This window comes from Pituophis catenifer, unplaced genomic scaffold (assembly GCF_029215685.1).
Source record: "Pituophis catenifer annectens isolate HBS135680 unplaced genomic scaffold, rPitCat1.0.hap2 SCAF_10, whole genome shotgun sequence".
NCBI classification, from domain to species: domain Eukaryota; kingdom Metazoa; phylum Chordata; class Lepidosauria; order Squamata; family Colubridae; genus Pituophis; species Pituophis catenifer.
This window is the reverse complement of record NW_027256890.1, coordinates 4,343,889-4,364,794: the sequence shown is the minus strand read 5'-3', so window position 1 is coordinate 4,364,794 and position 20,906 is coordinate 4,343,889. Positions and strand designations below refer to the sequence as shown.

At 46.8% G+C, this 20,906-nt stretch overlaps 1 long non-coding RNA gene across 1 annotated transcript; it reads left to right on the top strand.

The window, feature by feature from the left end:
* Positions 1 to 7,471: 7,471 nt before the first annotated feature.
* On the top strand, positions 7,472 to 8,911 carry LOC139321977 (uncharacterized). The gene is made up of 3 exons (XR_011600818.1): positions 7,472 to 7,548; positions 7,697 to 7,902; positions 8,833 to 8,911. It is a non-coding gene; the product is annotated as an uncharacterized lncRNA (long non-coding RNA).
* The last annotated feature ends 11,995 nt before the right edge of the window (positions 8,912 to 20,906 follow it).

The window sequence follows — 20,906 nt, the reverse complement described above, 5'->3', positions numbered from 1 at the left end:
TGCTGGCTGCAGGGGGTACAACAAGTATCCCGGGCCTAGGCCATGAAGGGCTTTATAGGTGATAACCAGTATCTTGAACCTCATCTGAAGGGCAACCGGTAGCCAATGCAGGTCGCGCAGGAGGGGTGTAACATGGGAGTGTCGGGACATTCCCATCACAACCCGTGCAGCCTCATTCTGCACCAATTGAAGCCTTCGAGTGGTTTTCAAGGGCAGCCCTAGGTAGAGAGCATTGCAGTAGTCAAGATGGGTATTAGTGGTATTAGTACCTCACTTGATCTTGATTCTGCAAACACCTGGCCCAGAGCTTTTGTAGCCCTGAGCTACCTATATATGGGAAATTTTTGAATTTGGTAGAAGACGTCAAAAAGTCCATTGAGAGGTCTCTGGGAAAGAGAAAGTGGAAAAGGAAACCATTTGATTATGTCATTAAGCTCCCAGTGAAGGTATTTGCATATCATATTATATCCTATAATCTTTAGAATGGATTGTTCTTTTTCTTCTTTTCTTTTTTCTTTTTTTTTTTTCCTTTTTGGCTAGGTCGTTAACTTTTCATCTACCCAGGGAAGGAGGGTTTGACATTTCCCCAAATGACATTTCTCTCTTGACAAATTTCGCCCAGCTTGAATTGTAAATGTCAGAATATGTCTTAAGAACAGTGGAATTCGGGAGACGGGAATGGAAACAGGTCTTCCTCCACCAGTGTAGTGAAAGGAGGAACATCTCTAGCAGGAGTGGGGGTGTCGTGGGGGTGTGGGGGTGGAAGCCAAAGTTGGCTGCCTTGGGAAGGCTGGACCTGGCCTTCAAGAAATCAAGAATACGATTCTGTCAATTTGAGACCCGAGAATCAGAATAGAGTTAGAAGGGACCTTGTAGCAGGGATAGGCTGCTGGGGATCCACAGCGGTTCGGGAGAACCTCTAGCTAAGATTCTGTGCAGTTTGGAGAGCCCCCAAATCCCACTCCTGGCTGGCTCTGCCCACCCCACTACGCCCCTCCTAGGAGTTCCCACACAGCAGGTAACGGGCCTGCCGGAAGTTCAGGAAGGCTGGAAATGGGCCCGTTTCTGGCCTCTGAATGGCCTCCGGAGCCTGGGGAGGCCGTTTTCACCCTCCCGGAGGCTCAAAGAAAGACTCTGGAACCCGGGGAAGGCAAAATTTCCACACACACCCCGCTGCTGTGGTGCAGGAGGCTGACTAGGCCATGCCCACCATGGCCACGCCCACCTGGCAACCAGGCAGAAACCCCCTTGCTAAAATTTTTGAAGCCCACCCCTGCCTTGGAGGTCTTCTAATCCAGCCCCCTGTTCAAGCAGGAGATCCTATATGATTTCAGACATATGATGGGTCTGCCTGACCACTGAAGGTGCCCCCCTCCAGCCCTTTAACTTGTGCCAAAGGTGCTTTTTCAGGAGGTAACTGGACTTCCTTGTTTTTTTTTCTTTTGAAGACATTTCGCTTCCTATCCAAGAGCTTCTTCAGTTCTGACAGGATAGTGTAGAATGGAAAGATTTATATTCCTTGCAGACAGCTGGTAATTACCTACTACCCCAGGGGTGAAATCTAAACATTTTCGCTACTGGTTCTGTGGGCGGGGCCTAATTAGTGGGTGGGGCTTGGTGGTCAGGTGACTGGGTGGGCATGGCTTGTTGGTCAGGTGGGCATGGCCAAGTTGATGTCACTTCTTTGCCCTTTTTTAACCTACAAAACACAATACAACTGGCTCACCCACAATGTAAAAGCAGCTGTGCTAGACCCAAAATGGCCCCTGCAACAAGCAGGAACCTCACACAGCCCCAAAAAGCCAAAAAAACCAACTTTCACACTTTACACACACACAACACAACACAACACAACACAACACAACACAACACAACTGGCTCACCCACAATGTAAAAGCAGGGGCAAAATGGCCCCTGCAACAAACAGGAACCTCACACAGCCACAAAAAGTCCAAAAAACCAACTTTCACACTTTACACACACACAATTCCACATACAGCTTTGTGAGATTTTGTGTGTTTGTGTAGTTAGAGTGAAACACTACAGAAACACACAAAATCTCAGAAAGCTGCACAAATATTATATTATTTTATTTTATTTTTATATAAAAGTAGCTAAATTTAAAACTTCCTAAACTTTAAATGGCTAGGTCTAAAAAAAGAACAACTAAAAAAAACCCCAATTAACTATTTTTTTAAAAGCTCCCAAAGGGGGAAAAAACTTACCCAATTGAAGGGAAAAAGGCAGGCAGGCAGGCAGGCAGATAGAGCTGCTCACCGATGAGCTTGATTGCAGGCAGGGAGATTCAGTTGCTTGTTGATGCAATGGATTGCAGGGATTACAGCAAGCGAAGCAAGTAATGTGTGCGAAGGTAAGCAAACTGGAGGCTGGGGGTGGGAGGGATTTTTGCTACCGGTTCTCCAAACTGCCCGCCGCCATCGCTACCTACTCGCCTGAGCCGGTCCGAACCGGGAGCATTTCACCCCTGCACTACCCCCACTATCCTGTCAGAGCTGAAGAAGCTTCTTGGATGAGAAGTGAAACATCTTCAAAAGAAAAAAAAAACAAGAAAAGTCCAGTTGCCTCCTGAAAAAAGCACCTTTGGGATAACCGTGACCTAGATGACTGAGAATCTCTACAGACCCCGTTAACTTTGAATTAGGAATTCTGGTTCATCACACAGTCACCCAGGTGTTTAGTCTTTATTTTCATTATTATTATTATTATTTGCATTTTATTTTATTATTTTTGAGATGGGCAGTAATGAGTAGGTGGTAGAAAATAGCAATTTCGGAAAATTATTCTTTTCATTTTTTTTAATGCCCTGGCATTTAGATGCTTTGAATATTCAATTTTTCTTCATACATTTTGATCATGCTACTATCTGCTGTTCTTTTTCTTCTGACATTCCCAGACACCCCGCTCTCCTCTAGTGAAAAGGGGGAAATAAACCAAATAAGACGATCTCGGATTCTTAATATGGGCAACCCAATTCCTGAAGATGCAAAGTTAACATGCAGCTACTAAACATTACAGGGAATCCACTTGAGTTTTTACAAGGCTCCTGGGAAGTTTAAGCAGAAAGGAATATTCTGCTTAAATCCCAGGAGGAGGGCGTTCTTGTTACAAGGAATGGTGGATCAGGCCCAATAAAGAGACTTGAGTCATCTGGTAAAATATAACTCTTTTATTTGCAGGTTCATCACATCATCACTTGAATGCATCAGGAACTGGGGTGAGGAGAGGTGTGCCCACCTTTTATACCTGTGGGCGGGGATTCAGGTAAGGAGGGGCCTATGGGAGGAGCTGACCAGGTGGGAGTCTGGGTTAACCCCTGCACTACTGCACTATAGCTGATCCCTGGCACGGGCAGAGCATTTATACCTGACAAATCCCCCTCTAAATGCCTGACCCGTGTCTGTAGGCCTGACTGACTAGTTGGTACCCTGGGGTGGATGTTGAGCTTGGAAACTAAGTGTGAGTGTTGTTTGCCTTGTAGGGGTTTCGTGAGTATGTCTGCGGTCTGTTCCTCTGTATCGCAGTGTATGGCTTTTATGAAACCAATTCTGGAGAGCTGTCTAACGTGCTTATATTTTATGTCTATGTGCCTTGACCTTTGTCCTACAGCGTCGGACATGGATATCTCTATGGCGGCTTTGTTATCTTCATATATATTTATTGGGTAAGCTGGTTCTCTCCACACGCTGGCAAGTAGGTCGTCGAACCAGATGAGGTTGTTGGCGGCTTTGGAGAGGCATATGTATTCGGCTTCGGTAGTCGAAGTTGCCACTAGGATTTGTTTGCCTGAGTACCAATGCACTGGGCAGTTATTTAAGTAGAATATGTACCCAGATGTGCTTTTGCGGCCTTTGGCGTCTCCGGCCCAGTCAGCATCAGCGTAGCATGTGAGGATGGGTTCTTCGGATTTTTCAGGCTCTAGGGTTAAGCATGCATTGACACTCTGTTTCAGGTATCTTAGTACCCTTTTCACTGCGTCCCAGTGGTATGTGGTGGGTTTGCTCACGTGCCTGGATAGTAAATTAACGGATAGGGCAATGTCCGGTCTGGTCCAGTTGGCGATATACAGGAGGGAGCCTATGATTGACCTGTACAGCGTGTTGTCTCCAAATTCGGGTGATTCATCATGCATGTTTTTTAGAAAGTCCGCCTGCATGGGTGAATCACATCCCTTGGCGTCTGCCATGTTGCATTTATGGAGCAACTCTTCTATCTTCTCTTTCTGCGACAGTTGGAAACCCTTTGGCGTCTGGTTGACTTGTACTCCCAGGTATCGGTTTATCCTCCCAAGGTACTTTAGGGTGAAATGCTCGCTCAGCCTGCTGGCAAAGGTGTTGCGGTTGGCTTCGTGTTTGCTGATGTATAGAATGTCATCCACGTAAACTAGGATGTATTCTGGTGAGTCCCCCTCTTTCCTGGTGAAGAAACAGTTGTCAGCTATGGTCGCCGTGAATCCCATAGACTTCAGGGCCTCTACCAGGCATTCGTACCACCGTTTGCCTGATTGCTTTAGTCCATACAGGCTCTTATGAAGTAACCAGGTGTCCCCTCTGTTGGTTTCTTTGCTGTGGGGGGCTCTGATGTATATCTCCTTGTCTAGGTTGGCGTGCAGGTAAGCGGTCTGCACATCGAACTGGTGTACTTCCAGCCCTAGCAAGGACGCGATGACCAGGGCGCTCTTGACGCTCTCTGTTCTTACGGTGGGCGAATAGGTGTCTGTGTAATCCTCCGGAAACCTTTGAGCAAACCCCTGGGCAACTAATCTTGCCTTGTATAGGCTTTGGCCCCCCTCTAAGTTCTTGACTTTGAATATCCATCGGGTGCCTATTGTGTTCTTGCCCTCTGGGACTTTGGTGGGGGTGTACACCTCCAGCTTCCTCAGGCTGTCCAGTTCCTTGGCCATGGCTAACTCCCACTTTACCCTCTCCCCCTGGGGTAGTCTTAGCACCTCTTCGTATGAGTTTGGCGTGACGTGGTTTGCATGCACGTGCATCACGTAATCATTTAACCTTTTTGGCAGCTGGTTTCTGGTCGATCTGACCGGCCTGGTTGCTGCCTGCTCAGTGTCATGCAGATATCTGGCTTCTCTTTGTGTCAGTGATTCGACACTTATCTTGGGATGATTCTCTTTCCATCCCTCAACCTTGATGCCTTGGAGGTCGGGCTTGGGCCTGCTCCCTTCCTGCTTACTCACTGTCTTGTTTTTGTTTTGGGTTTGCTCGATTGGGCTATCCTCCTGCTTGGTGGGTACCTCATTTAGGTGTAACCTGGACCAGTTGGCTTGCTCATGGAATGCCGCTGTTCTGGAGACCACAAACCTATTATTATTGTCCACAAACCTGAAGCCCTTGGTTCCTGGCTCGTACCCCATAAACCTGAGCCTTCTGGACACCTTATCCCCTTTCTTGCGCAACTGCTTGGGTATGTGTACATCAGCCGTTACACCGAACACATGTAGGTGTGCTATCTGCGGCTTCTTGTTATACATGACCTCGTAGGGTGTTTTGTCTATCACACTGGACCATGTTCTATTTAATGTATAGTTGGAGTAGACCAGGGCTTCAGACCAGAAGTGTTGGCCAATTCCCGCGTCCTCTAGGGCGCACCTGACCATCGTTTGGAGCGTGGAGTTCCGTCGTTCTACGACCCCGTTCTGAAAGGCGGAAAACGGGGACGACGTAAAGTGAATCACGCCTTTGGACCTGAGCCAATGTGAGAAGTCCTTAGATAGAAACTCAGACCCTCTGTCGGTCATGATCTGTTTGATCTGTTTGTTGTTTTGGATTTCTACTCTTTTATAGAATTCTTTGAATTTTTGGAAGGCCTCATCCTTTTTTCTTAAGGTGTAGACGAAGCCATATCGACTATGGTCATCCACTATGGTGAGGAAGTACCTTTTTTTATAAGTTATGGATGGCCTTAGGGGCCCTACCAGGTCCATGTGTACTAGGTCGAATATTTGGTTGGCGGCGCGTAATGACTTCTTGGGTCTGGGTTTTACTTTTAGTTTTGAACACTTGCACACCGAGCACTCGAGGTAGTTTTCACAGTTTTTTATTATGGCACCCTCGGTACAATTGGCCATTTTTTGTATCACAGGAAAACTGGCGTGTCCAAGCTTGCGATGCAGCAGGTGGGCACAGTTGTCGTGCATTGGTTTGCCTATTGAGGGTCTCCTTTGGGTGTATTTGTTGTGTTGTGTCTCTGGTGTCGTGTTGTCATTGTTATCTACCTCCCTCCCGTCTACCTGTTCACCCTCAGCCCTGCCTTGGTCAGTGTCTTCTGCATTCTCTGAGCTGGTGTTTATGCTGTGGGCGTAATCCTCACAGAAAGTTATGTATGGTAACCCTTGGTCAATGGTTACTCTCCCTATATCCTTCCCGTCCTTGCTAACCTTCACGTTGCCTTTTGAGAATATCATCTCAATCCCTGATTCCCTGCTAAGTTTTACTGCAGCCAGGATGTTGTGGGGTATCTCCGGGACTAGTAGTACCCCCTCTATTTTCCCTACGCCTGGTAATGTAATTGCCCCTTTGCCTGTTACTCTAACTTGGTTTTGGTCTGCAACTTTGATAGAAAAATCCTCTCTCTTGAATGATGAGAGGAGTTCCTGATTGTATGTGGTGTGGTTGGAGGCCCCCGAGTCCAGGAGCCAAGAGCTGGTGTCTTTGTTTTGGTGTGTGGTGTGTGTGTGCTCCCCTATCCCATATAGGGACCCTGTCCTGCTGTCGCGTGAGCTGTCCCTGTTTCCCTTCCTATCCCTGGGGATGGGTGAGTCTCTACGCCTATACCTATCTTCGGATGTGTGCCTTTCTGTTTGTCTGTACCTATGCTCTGGCCTGCCTCTCTCCCTATAGTTCTTGGGGCAGTCCCTTTTGATGTGTCCCCTCGACCCGCAGATGTAGCACTCGGGCGTGTTGTGTTGTTTCTCTTGGAAGACTACTCTCTTCTCACTCTTGTGTTCTCTGGGAGGGCCGGGGCGGCCCCTCCTCAGATTATCTTCTGCGATGAGCCTGTTGGATAGCCTCTCCACAGACAGCATCCCTAGGCTGACGGTGTCTAAGTGTGTCAGGAAGCTATTCCATGAGTGATCTAAAGAGTTGATTATCACACTCTTCATGATTTGGTCAGAAATAACTTCTCCCCTAAGATGTAGCTCTGCTCTGGTACCGCTTAAGGACACTAGGTGCTCACTCATGGGTGTCCCTGGCTTAAGTCTGGCGGAAAAGAATTCCTTGGAAATTTGTGTGGTGGTGGACACACTCTCACTATAAAACAACCCAAACATTTTCCCTATGATTTCGGATACTGTGAGGTTGTGGCCAATACAGTGGTAAATGGTGGGGGAAATACTGGCAATTAAAAGGTAGAATGCCTTATGGTGCATGCAATCTAGCTCTAAAGTCCATGGTCTCTCAGGGGGGTCATTAATAAAATGAGACATGTTTTCTTTCAGAAATACCACCTGGAGCTGCTGTGACCACTCTAGGATATTGCCCCCATCCATCCTCAACTTGGGAAAGTCAACAGGTAAGTTCCCAGCACTAGTAGTAAAATTACTTACTGCTGGCTGCTGTCCATGGTTCCTTATGTCTCTATAGCAGCAATAGGGCATAGGAACGCTTGCCGGTAATTTAAAAGTCCCGCTTTGTAATTTTTTTTTTTTTTCTTCTTCTAGGCGGAAGAGCGCATGCGCGAAGTCCATTTCAGCTCCGCCGTCGCCGAGGAAGGACCTGTTCATCGCGGCTCCGCTGTGGAGGCCTCTGCCGGTCGGGTAGGCCTCGGCTTCGTACTTGGGGGTCCAGATGTGCTCCTGGGGGCGTCGTCCAGCGGCTGCTTCTCCCGAGTGAAGATCCTGGCGGCGTTGGGGCTCCGGTGACGGCTGTAAGTAGCTGCCCCAATCCATGCGGTCCGGGGGTGCGCGGCCTGGGCGATCGGAGGCGCGGTGTCCCTGGGGTGCGAAGGTGGGCTGGCGAATCGCCGCGGGCGTCGGTGGCTCTCGGGTGGGCGCTCCGCTGTCCCTCTCCTCGTCTTCCCTTCTGCTTCGGCCTCTCCGGCTTCTCTTTGGTAATTTTGAGGCCTGGGCCGAAGGCGGCGGCAAGGGTCTTCATGGCCCTATCGACTTGCCGCTCGCTGGGGGTGTACCAGGGGTCGGAGTCAGATTCGGTTCCCTCTCCCTGGTCACTTTCATCATTGTTTATGGCCCGGCATTTTTCGCGCGCCGGCCATTTTGAATTCTGATCGCTGATTGGTTGGGGGTCGGCCATCTTGTCTGACCATGTGGACAAAGATGGCCGCCGTTTCAAATTTAGAGCGGGGCTTTGGGGCTCGGTGGCCGTTGGAAGTGCCCTTTTGGGCGATCCACTCACCGAGTCCAGCTCCTCAAGTTCAGAGTCCGAGCCCTCTTCGCTCCTTGCCACTTCGCGGTCGATTATGAAGCTCCGCAGGTCGGCAAGGAGGTTCTTGTCGCCGGCTCGCTCTTTCAGCAGCTGCAGGACGTCGAGTCGCAGCTTCTCTTCCTCTTGGTCGTGGTGGTGGGCCCTTTTTCCTTTTTCGATCTCCCCCCTTTCTTCCGTCGCTGTGGCTTTGGGGGTGGCTGAGGTTCCTGCCTTCCCTGGCGAGTCCGATGGGTTGCTCTCCCGTTGCTTCGGAGGTGTCGCCATTCTGCAGGTAGGTATGGGTCCTTGTTTTGTGGCTTGGGATCTTTGGGCCTTACCAACCATCCTCTGCTACCATTTTGTTACAAGGAATGGTGGATCAGGCCCAATAAAGAGACTTGAGTCATCTGGTAAAATATAACTCTTTTATTTGCAGGTTCATCACATCATCACTTGAATGCATCAGGAACTGGGGTGAGGAGAGGTGTGCCCACCTTTTATACCTGTGGGCGGGGATTCAGGTAAGGAGGGGCCTATGGGAGGAGCTGACCAGGTGGGAGTCTGGGTTAACCCCTGCACTACTGCACTATAGCTGATCCCTGGCACGGGCAGAGCATTTATACCTGACAGTTCTCTGTGGGAGCCCCGACCCTCTGGAATGGATTGCCCACCGAGCTCAGGACAGCCCCCGACCTTCTTTCCTTCCGTCGCGAGCTGAAGACGTGGCTCTTTCGTCAACTCAACTGATCCATTTGGGGGTACACTGTCATAATTTTAAATTGTTTTTAATAGGGTTGCTGATTTTAATTTTATTTCATTGTGATTTGTATTGGAATTTGTCATTTTGTAAGCCACCTTGAGTCCCCAGGGAGAAAGGTGGCATATAAATCGCAATAATAAATAAATAAATAAATAAATAAATAAATAAATAAATAAATAAATAAATAAATAAATAAATAAACAAACAAACAAACAAACAAACAAATAAATATTCCTCTCTACAAATCATCAAAGGACTTGGGGGTGGGGAGAAAACAAGGAATAGAGATGTCCAAGCGTCTTGAATGGTGCCAAGCCAAGATCTCAACTATCAATAGTGGCCAGACAAGAATCTTGAAAGAGAGAGAGAGAGGGAGGGAGGGAGGGAGGGAGGGAGGGAGGGAGGGAGCGAGAGGGAGAGAGGGAGTGAGAGGGGGAGCAAGAGGGGGAGCAAGAGGGGGAGCAAGAGGGAGCAAGAGAGGGAGGGAGAGGGGGAGAGAGAGAGAGGGAGAGAGGGAGTGAGAGGGGGAGCAAGAGGGGGAGCAAGAGGGAGCAAGAGAGGGAGGGAGAGGGGGAGAGAGAGAGAGGGAGACAGAAGGAGGGAGCGAGTGAGAAAGGGAGGGGGAAGGAGGGAGCGAGAGAGGGAGCGAGAGAGGGAGAGAGGGAACGAGATCAGGAGGGAGGGAGGGAGAGGGAGGGAAGGAGAGAGAGGGAGAGGGAGGGAGGGAGTGTTTGAGCTTCTTCTCACATTCTGGCTGCAGTTAAAGTCTCTTTTGAAAGCTGAAGAAAGAATCCCATTTTCCTTTGCTAGTGGACCGAGAAGAATCCAGCTCTGGCCAGTTCCACTATTGAATGCCTTTGTGGTTCTCCTGGAGGCTACAGGAAAGTCCTTTCATCTGCCTCAGGCAAATTGTGTCTCAAACATCAAATCTGGCCAGGTTTTTCCTCTCATCGCGTTGCCTGTTGGGCTCCCTCGACAGTAGCAGATGGTTCAGAATCTTTGCTAGCTTCTTCATCCAGAGCATAATGGATTCAACTGTCGCTTGTTGTTTCCTCCTCAAATTTCGGCTACCGAAGGAAAACTTTATCCTCCTGGGAATCCAGACTACATTCCACCACAGGAAATCTTATCTTCTCACCACAGGATATGTGCCTAGGCTGAGCTAAGTTCACTGCCACCTAGGGACCAAACCATGGAATGACAATGTCCACCCACATCCCTTCTTAAAGATAAGACCAACTTCTCCCTCTTCCTTAGTTGAACTGGTGGGTGGGGAGAGAGAGAACATTTTTTTAAAATTCCATTTTTGCTGCACTCGATGAAAACTCCTTCTGACAGAAAAAATGATGCTCTCAGGAGTCAAGATTCCCCCCGGGCTGGAAGGGAGGAAAAACAAGGGGAAAGAGGGAGGGTACGCAATTACAAAAATGGCGAGGTTTTGATCAAGAGCAAATATAAGAAAGACATTGCTTGCCATTCCATTACGATGGAGCTCCTCCCGCAGAAAGTGCTGCGGGGGCTAGAATCTTGCAAAAGCAAACAGAATAGAAGGAAGGGTTCAATAAGAAAAGGGAGCCCTTTCACAATAATAATAAAAAAATCCAATTAAAACTATTGACTTTTCATTTAGTATGAAAAATGAGAGTTTGGCTTCTTCAAGAAAAAAAAAAGAAGAAGAAAAAGAAAATGTGATGTAGCTTGCTTCGCTCACTATCTGATGAGTGCGTTTTATATGACTCCCGGTGGCAAATATATATTAAAAACAGGGACGGTCATTCTGCCTAAAGTAAATAACATTATTTGTCTTCAAACAACAGTGTTACTAAGGCAATTATATTTTTCTTTTAAAACTTTCTAAAAGAAATATATATATATATATATATATATATGTATAGCTTTGTGATGGACAAAGAAACTGCCCATGATGGGACAATATTACAAACTCTACAAGGCTAAGATTTTTGATGTTTGCAGGAGAATGTTGAGTGTTTAAAATTTTTAAAACCAGGTGAAGCAGGGGTGAAATCCAGCAGGTTCTGACAGGTTCTGGAGAACCAGTAGTGGAAATTTTGAGTAGTTCGGGGAACCAGCAAATACCACCTCTGGCTGGCCAGAGAAGTTGAGCTAAATTATTCTGTTACATCATTACTACTGTTACCAATATGTGTGTTAATATTTTTTAATGTCTTTTCTTTGTTTTTCTTTTATAAATGATATATTCTGACAATACACTGTATTCAAAATGTTTATGAATAATTTAAAAAAAAATAACCAATATACTCTGGGGATTATTAGGGAGTGGCTGTCTTCACCCTCTTTCTCTCACACATAATATCTGGGCTGAGTTGCTTTTTGCTCCTCTGGAATACACTCCGTCCCTTCTGAGAACCCATCTCCTCCCTACATCCATCCCATCACCAGACTGGGAGAACGAGGCAGTGAATTTCCCACAATGCCATGTCTTCAATGTGCTATTGAGTTTCGTCTGGGCGGACCTTCAAAAGCAGTATTCTCCTCCTATGACTGAAGGGGATAGAACCCCTGCTGGGGGTTCGCAGGGGTTCGGGAGACCCTCTAGCTAACATTCTTTGCAGTTCAGAGAACCCCCAAATCCCATTTCTAACTGGCCCACCCACCCCACCCTGCCCCTCCCAGGAGTCTCCACGCAGCCTATTTTGGATGCAGGTAAGGGAGTGCGCGGAGGCTCACGGAGGGTGAAAAACAGGCCTACTGGAAGTTCGCAAACAGGCCCCTTCTGGCCTCCAGAGGGCCTCCGGAGCCTGGGGAGGCTGTTTTCACCCTCCCAGAGGATCGAGGAAAGCCTCCGGAGCCCGGGGAGGGCAAAACCACCCCCCACCTGCTGTGGTGCAGGAGGCTAACTAGGCCACACCCACCATGGCCACACCCACCCAGCCACCAGGCAGGGAACCCCTTGTTAAAATTTTTGAAGCCCACCCCTGGGCTTCAAACCATTTTGTCCCCCCTTCTTCACCTCACTCTCTTGTCGAAGTCCGTTTGCTTCCAGGCCATCCTGTCCATGTGTTTCTGTCAGCTCAAGTCCACAGGAAGCCATCTTAAATCTAACCCAACCCCCCGAAAACTTGCTATGTCTTTCAGGTTATTCTTTAAGAAAAAAAAATCCAACCCCCCCCCCCCCCTAAAAGTCGGTAAACAGCCAACAATGTGGCAATTATATAAGTCCACCTCCTGAAATGGCGGTGGTCCCAGCTCGGCATTCCACACCTATAATCATTTTGTAATGTAGGATGTGATTATCCGCTGTCAATAGAAACTCCGCATTGGCTGAGTCGAAATCATTTAACTCAACCTGAGAAGTTATTGTTCTGAGGCCAAAATGTCTCCAGCTCATATCTCCGCGCCCATTTTTCTTTTTTTCCTATATATGTAGGACATTAATTCTCTGCCTTAGAGTAGAGCAAAGCCTTCTGGCATTCGTGGATGAAAGAACCGTATATCTGTGGAGAGTTCCCTTGGCATAGCTTTTCATTCCAGCAACAGCGAAACAAAATATTACCGCCCGAGTTTTAATTCCCCAACTAATCCAATAAAGAATGGAGAAGGCTGTGTTGCCCTCTACCAATGTTCGTTTTGGGGTGCGTTGAAGTTTGCACTTTGTGTTCCACCACTGATCCGTCATTTTCTTGATGGCCTTCTCCGCCAAGGAAGCCGAGAAGGTCAATCAGCAAGAGAAGAAGACAATCTGAACATGGTCTGGATGAGAAGTCCAAGGTTCATAGGGCTTGGCAGAATCTTATTGGTCTTGTCAGCGTTCCAGAAATCCCCCCAACTCCAAGTAAAAGTTCTATTTACTAGAATAGGTAAACTGGCACATCTGGGAAAACCCGAATCTGAGAGGTCCGGATTTTCCCTCAGTAAATCAAAACCCCCAAAACCATCCCCTCACTCCTCAGTCAATCACATGCTCCAATCACCATCCATCCCATCTCGAGACAGCACTCCGACCACTCCTTCTCCATGCAGGATCGCCCTGACCTTGACCGACAGGAAGAAGGTGGCAGCATGGAAGCTTCCGGCCTAATATGGCTTCCAAATCTGACAGGTCTCTTCTTTTCAGTCACCACTTCCCAAATAGCTTCGGCACCCCGAGTTTTCACGCCAACCTTTGATGTAGCGTTCCCAGAACTCTAACAGTAGAAAGAATAGAAGGCTTCTTAGAAATTCTTCTCTGAGAAATTCTTCTCTGACTAACATCCAATTGAGAGGGATGTTAGTCAGGAGTTAGTGAAGTCATAGTCCCTATTTGCAAAGGAAGTAAACATCCATCTCCTAGATTCATAGATATCCTCACCTGTGGTCCATACCACCTGTAGTTCATACTTCAGGAGAGATTTTCAACCATCAAAACACAAGTTTCTAAGACAAGGCGGCAAGACTTTTTGGGATAGGAATGTTCTCAGGTCCTTCCTTGAAATCAGTAGAATTTAACTCTCAACCACTATAAATGCTTTACATTCAGAGTTCCTGAAATCAAAAATATGAGGTGAAAAAGTCAACAAACCTACAAACCAATGTTTGTGGAACCGTCTTTGACCAAACCGTGAGGCTGAAGATCACCACTCCCCTCCTCAAATTCTGTTGGCTCCAAAGAGAAGCACAAGAGTTGGTTGATTGGTTAGTTGGTTGGTTGGTTGGTTAGTTGGTTAATTTATGTATTCAGGATTGTTTCTTTGCCTTCCTTTGTGAGGCTGTGATTGCAGCAGTAACCAACTCGAAGCAATAAAACTGCCGTAGAAGCTCGTGTGGTGATTTATGATAACTTTGCTCATACTTCAAAACTTCAGAGAATGTATCATTTTCATCCTTGGTTCTTATCTCAGTCCAACTGTGGGGAAATTACCTTCCACTGTCACCCTTATAAAATAATCCCCTGCAGTCTTTTATTTTTTTTTTATCACCCATAGATGATCATGATTGCAATTTTGCTAGTGTTGGGTTGAGTTAACAGCGGCCTGCCTTGAGAATTGTGTCAAGAAAGGTTATAAACGAGGACACCGAGCTTTGGGGGGGTGGGATTTCTCTGCGTGCCACCAGTCCTCAGCTTGTTTCGTTTCTGGAAAAAAGAAGAAAAGCACACTTTTAAAAAAAAATCAGTATTTTTAATGAACCAATATTTATGGTTGCTTTTTAAAGAACATGCATGCTGCCTTTAAAGTAAAATACTAGTAGGAAAAGTAACTCCTGAGAAAGATTAAGATAACAGCCTCTACATAAAATAAATCCTGAAAACAGCTTTTTAAAAGCACGCCGTAAACTGGACAATTGCAACAGTTTCTAGACAGCAGAAATTAAAAAGGAGAAATAACGTTAATTAAAAGCCTCCACTGAAGCATAGCAGAAGGTTAGCAGAATCGAGTGAATAATAATACCTTTGCCTAGAGCAGGGGGAGAAAAAAATCCAATAATATATAAAAACCTGGAATGACATTTTGGGGAGGGTATTTTCGCTCTCAGTGGGGCATTATTGGGAAATCTTTTCTCCTATTATACATCAACCATTCAAAGAAGAACCATAGTTAAATTATCCTGACTAACATGAATATATGGGAAGAGCATCCTAGACAGATGTGGGCTTCACATACTGTAACAAACGGTTCGCCCAGCACCAGAAATGTGAGCATGTGCGCATGCGTGCATGCATGCAGCGTCACAAAACATGGCAATTCACTCGTGCGCGCCATCCGCGCATGCATACGGCATCAAAAACACAGCGATACAGGATGAGATTGTGCCCAGGCACATGGGCAGCTACTGTTGTGACCTAGGCTTCCTGAGTCATTAAAACACACGAGTAGTCCCAAAAACCTCTTTTATTGCAACAGCTGTGAATTACGTTCATTCACAGCTGAGTCCCAATTAGTTGCCAAAAGTCCTTTGGGTAAAGTCCTTCAGGATAATCACCAACCTTTATCTCCCTTGACACGCTGCCAAAGACCTACTTGGCGAAGCCACACGGAGTCCAGAATCAAACAGAGATGCCGATTAGGAACAGAATTAACAACGTTGTTTTCCTGCAAAGGGCCCAAGTGCCTTTGTTCCACTTTTAAGCCTTATGGGGGGGGGGCAATCATCTCCAGGCTTTACTCCTGAGTCGTCCCTTTAGTTTTAACTGTTCTTGCCTTCTGGCAGCTCTTCGCATGTGTGCACTAGGAACAGGCTCCTCCTGTTCCTCTGCCTCTCTGATGTCTGACTCTGGAGGCTCCGGAGTTCGTGCATAACTCCCAGATGGCCCTGGCCCCATCTCTGCCTCTGAGGCAGAGCCCTCATCTGAGCCTTCCCCAGACTCCAGGACTGGCCCATGTTCCTCCCCAGCCTCCTCACTGTCCGACTCCGCTGACAGCTCTGCAGGCTGCTGGTGGACCATAACAGCCATGCGCCGGTCACCACTACCGAACCGGTCCGAATCGACTGAATTCCACCACTGATCCTAGGGGTGGAAGGGTACGTTGGGGGGGGGTGTCTACGACAACTCGCCACAGCCAACTTGCCACAGTCAACTCACGCAAGGCAACTCGCTGTGGGGCAAGAGTTACACTAATATCAAAGAAATGATGGGATACAATCATTAAAGAAAGGATGCTAAAGGGGGGGGGAATGAAATGTAAATGACAAAAATTAAAATATTTTTTTAAAATTAAATAATTAAATTTAATTGCTGAATCAACCCCCAGCACGTTGGCCATGGTGAATTGGCTGCAGCGAGTTCCAATCCAACCTCGGAAATCTTTTAGTCCAGCTCCATGCCCAAGGCAAGAGTCTTTCTACCATCGTGGACAACGGGTTGTCCAATCTTTTCTTGAAGACCTCTAGTGATGGAGCACACCCACAAGCTCTGGAGGCAAACAGTTCCATTGATTATTTATTTATTATTTATTTATTTATTAAATTTGTATACCGCCCTTCTCCTTTCAGACTCAGGGCAGTGAACAGCCAAAATAAAAACATTTGTACACAAAAGTTAAAATAATTATTAAAACGAATTAAATGAAATTTGGCCCATCATTTAAAACATATCAATTTAAAATCAATATCAAACGTTAAAACCAACATGGAATCAGGCCAGCCCGGCTAGCTGAAAAAAGTAAATTTTTAGGGCCCGACGAAAAGTCCGGAGGTCTGGGATCACTCGTATCTCTGGAGGTAGATTGTTCCAGAGGGTAGGTGCCACCACAGATTAATTGTTCTCCTTGCCAGGAAATTTCTCCTTATTTTCAGATTTTAATCTTCCCCTGATGAGCTTCCATCCAGGGGTGAAATGCTCCCGGATCGGACTGGATCAACCAGTCCGGTAGCGATCTTGACCGGTGGTTCAGCGATCCGGTAGCAATGGCAGAGCGAAGCTCCGCCTACCCACCCAGGTGTCATTACTTCCTTGTTTTAACCAGGAAGTAATGCGTTTTTACCTTCTCCACATGCACAGAAGGTTTTGCGCATGCGCAGACGGTCTGCGCGTGGACATGACGCGTACACACGGTGCGTGCGCTTCCGAACCGTCAAGGAAGGTAAGTAGATTTCACCCCTGCTTCCATCCATTGTTTCTTGTGCTATGGAGAATAAATAAACACTGTCTTGTCTTCTCCGTGAAGGCCCTTCAAAGATAGGGAAGATGACTATGAATTCTCCCCTAAACCTTTTCTTAGTTAGGCTAAAGTGATCGCCAAAAGTTAAAACCAATTCCACTGTTCATATTTGATAGCCTGCATAATATTTGCTTTCCAGAAGTTATTATTAGCAGGAGCTTGGTGGGGAATTGCCAAAATTAGAAAGACCGAATGTAAAGCTACATTTGAAGGAAATTTAGATTTTGAGACACATCAAGTAAAACTGAAGAGTTTTCTCAGAGAAGAGCTAAAGATTGAACTAAAGCTATGCTGGAAGGAACTTTGGGTTTTCCCTTGTAGAGAATATTCTGTGTCGTTTCTCTTCTCTTGGTATTGATAGTGCTTCCTACAAGTCTCAGAAGACATCTGTAGATCTTTGACACCTACATGAAATCCGAAGGAGGCATGAATATTATTCCTCAGGCAAAATATCCAAATAATGTTCAAGGAAAACAGAAGGATACAAGTGAAATTAGTCAAATTTCTTGTGTATGTGTGTGTGGGGGGGGGAGTGGGAAGGTGAGGAAGGAAAGAGAGGAGAAGAGGGGAGGGGAGGAGAGGAGGGGAGAGGGGAGGGGAGGGGAGGGGAGAGGAAGAGAAGAAGAGGAGGGGAGGGGAGGGAAGGGAAGGGGAGAGGAGAGGAGGAGAGGAGGAGAGGAGGAGAGGGGAGAGGAATGGGGAGAGGAGGGGAGAGGAGAAGAGGAGAGAGGAAGGGAGGGGAGGGAAGGGGAGAGGAGAAGAGGAGGGGAGAGAGGAGGGAAGGGGAGGGGAGAGGATGGGGAGGAGAGGAGAGGAGGAGAGGGGAGGGGAGAGGATGGGGAGGAGAGGAGAGGAGGAGAGGGGAGGAGGAGAGGAGAAGAGGAGAGAGGAGGGGAGGGAAGGGAAGGGGAGAAGAAGGGGAGAAGAGGAAAGGAGGAGAGGAGAGGAGAGGAGAGGAGAGGAGAGGAGAGGAGAGGAGAGAAGGGAAAGGAATGGGAGAGGAAGGGGAGAAGAGGAAAGGAGGAGAGGAGAGGAGAGGAGAGGGAGAGGGAGAGGAGAGGGGGATGGGGAAGGGGGAAGGGGAAGGGGAAGAAAGAGAGAATATCCAAAAGGCTTTGCATTTCATGCTGGTATGCTTTGCATTCTCCTAATCCTGCTTCCCCCTCCCCTATTTCCATCACTCGTCATTCCTTAAATGCTTCTTAATTTTAATTTCTTTCAAAGAGCTAAAGTCATGAAACAAAGGCTGGGTGGCAAGCAGAGCAGGTCTGTTTTAGGAAGATTAAAGGGGTCTGAATAGGAGATTCTTATAATAAAAGCAACAACCACCGTCACAATCTTGAGAAGCCCAGGCACCGTCATGCCTCACTTATCAGACCAACAGGTGATGGTCCACCTATACATTTCCTTTAGTGATGGGTAGGCCAAAATTAATACGGTTATTTTTTTCATCTTGAACACTTGGCAGGTTCAAATATCATTGCAATGTTTCTACCCACACAAGATTGCAGCTCAGGCCTTGAAAGTAGGAGGAGGAGAAAAGGCAAAGAAAAAAGAGGAAGAGGAGGAGGAGGAGAAAGTGTTTGCAATTAATCTTATTTATTACTCATTAATCATCCTTCCCCCAGGAGTGGAGAGAGAATGGAGATTTTGTAATATCCTTCCCCGAGGAGTAGGGAGGGAATGGGGATTTTGCAGTATCCTTCCCCCAGGAGTGGGGAGAGAATGGAGATTTTGTAATATCTTTCCCTCAGGAGTAGGGAGGGAATGGGGATTTTGCAGTATCCTTCCCCCAGGAGTGGGGAGGGAATGGAGATATTTTGCAATATCCTTCCCCTAACACCCCCACCAAGCCACGCCCACCAAGCTACACCATGCCCACCAAGCCACGCCCACAGAACCGGTAGTAAAAAAAAAAATTGGATTTCACCACTGGGTCATCTAGTCCAACCCCCTACTCAAGCAGGAGACCCTACACTAATTTCTGACAAATGGCAGTCCAATCCCTTCTCGAAATCTCTTCTTCTGCATTTTCAAACCTAAACGGACCTCATCTTTCCTTGTATGGTTTAGCTTTCAACCTCATCAATATCCTTTCACTTTTTTTTTGAGTCCACTCCAGTTTGTCTGCCATCCAAGTCTTCCCAAAACTTTAAATGTTCTCCACCTGTTTTTGATTCAGCTCAGGGACTCTCATTCTTCCGAAAAGAATTGAGAATCGCAGAATGATGTTTAACCAGCTGCCGCAACAAGACTTTGATGCATGTGGATCACAGATCGCAAAAGACCCTCGTGGTGTCTTCTTCTGGAGAGTTGACCGAAGGAGACAAATATCTCTTCGTCTTCCCTTAATGGCTTCTGAAAGAGCCGAAGGGAAATTGGAGAAAAGGTTCACTGATGGAACCATTTGGGAAAGTTTCTCCCCTCGTCCTCCTTTGTCTTGGTTTAAATAAATTGCGAGGGAGATTGCATTAAGACACAAACAAATCATCAAGGTCTCCTCGTTACAGGAAACAATCTCTTCCATTACTCATCGACTTGAGATGTATTACTCTGTGACGCAGCTAAATTGTAGCTTGTTTGCTTTTGCCCGGTGGCTGTCTATGACAATGGTTAACAACGGGGCCCTTTGAAGGTGTCCCCAAGAATCAGGTGACTTTCCAGACAGGTAGAAAACCATTTCATCGTGCTCTCATGCTTTGATTTTTATTTCCATCTGACCTGTCTTCCTTGATGGAAATTAAACACACCATTCCTTCTTAGGTCAGCCCTTTGAGGTGGGCTAGGTTAGAAAACAGGAGTCACTAAGATTCTAGCAATGTTCCTTAATATGTTCCGTAGCACCTCAGGGCAGGACAGGAAGCAAAGATTAGATTACATTAGTGTCAACTCACAAAGCATCGCTGGCCTGGTCTCGAGTTGCCATAGGTAAGTAGGATGGGAAAACAGCGAAGCAGCACAAAAACACATTCCAGACATCTCTCTCTCAAGGCTGTCTCCCAGGGTTACTGACAGTGGACGGAGGGGAGTGATCTCTACAACCCGTGAAATTGCTCTGTTGGTGAATGTGACTGATGACACACCCTGTGGGTGGGGGGGAGTGGGGAAATAGGGTCAAGATTGGGCTGTAAATTACGTGGGGTCAGAGTTGACTTGGAACGTGCTGACATGAAGCTCTTAATAAATAACTGGATTTCTTTTGAAGCTTGGCTCCAGGCTCATGATTTAATTAGGGCATCCGTCAGAACCCTGACAATTAGATTAGATTAGATTAGATTAGATTAGATTAGATTAGATTAGATTAGATTAGATTAGATTAGATTAGATTAGATTAATCTAATCTAAAGAGTTGGAAGGGACATTGTAGATCATCTAGTCCAACCCCCCAACAAAGCAGGAGACCCTACACCATTTCTGACAAATGGTAGTCCAATTCCTTCCTGAAAACCTCCAGTGATGAAGCTCCCAGAACTTCCGAAGGGAACTTCTGTTCCATTGGTTGATCGTTCTCACTGTCAGAAAATTCCTCCTTATTTCTAGATTGAATCTCTCCTTGGTCAGTTTCCATCCATTATTCCTTGTCTGGCCTTCGGGTGCCTTGGAAAATAGCTTGACCCCAATGGGTAGAAGCAGTAGTAAAGGTAAGTAGAACTCACCCCTAATTGCAGCCCCATGGACAACTTTCCTCCAGGCTTTCCTCTCCTCTACCATCCTCTGGAGTCCATTTAAGTTCAGGCCGACTGCTTCAGTGACTCCATCCAGCCACCTCATTCTCTGCCGTCCCCTTCTTCTTTTGCCCTCAATCGTTTCCAGCATTAGGCTCTTCTCCAGGGAGTCCTTCCTTCTCATTAGGTGGCCAGAGGATTTGAGTTTCCTCTTCAGGATCTGGCCTTCTAAAGAGCAGTCAGGGTTGATCTCCTCTAGGACTGACCGGTCAAATTGCCTTGCAGTCCAAGGGACTCACAGGAGTCTTCTCCAGCACCAGAGTTCAGAAGGCCTCAATTCTTTGGCCTTCTCAGCCTTTCTTATGGTCCAACTTTCACAGCCATACATTGCAACTGGGAACACCATAGCCTTAACTATACGCACTTTTGTTGGCAGGGTGATGTCTCTGCTTTTTAGTACGCTGTC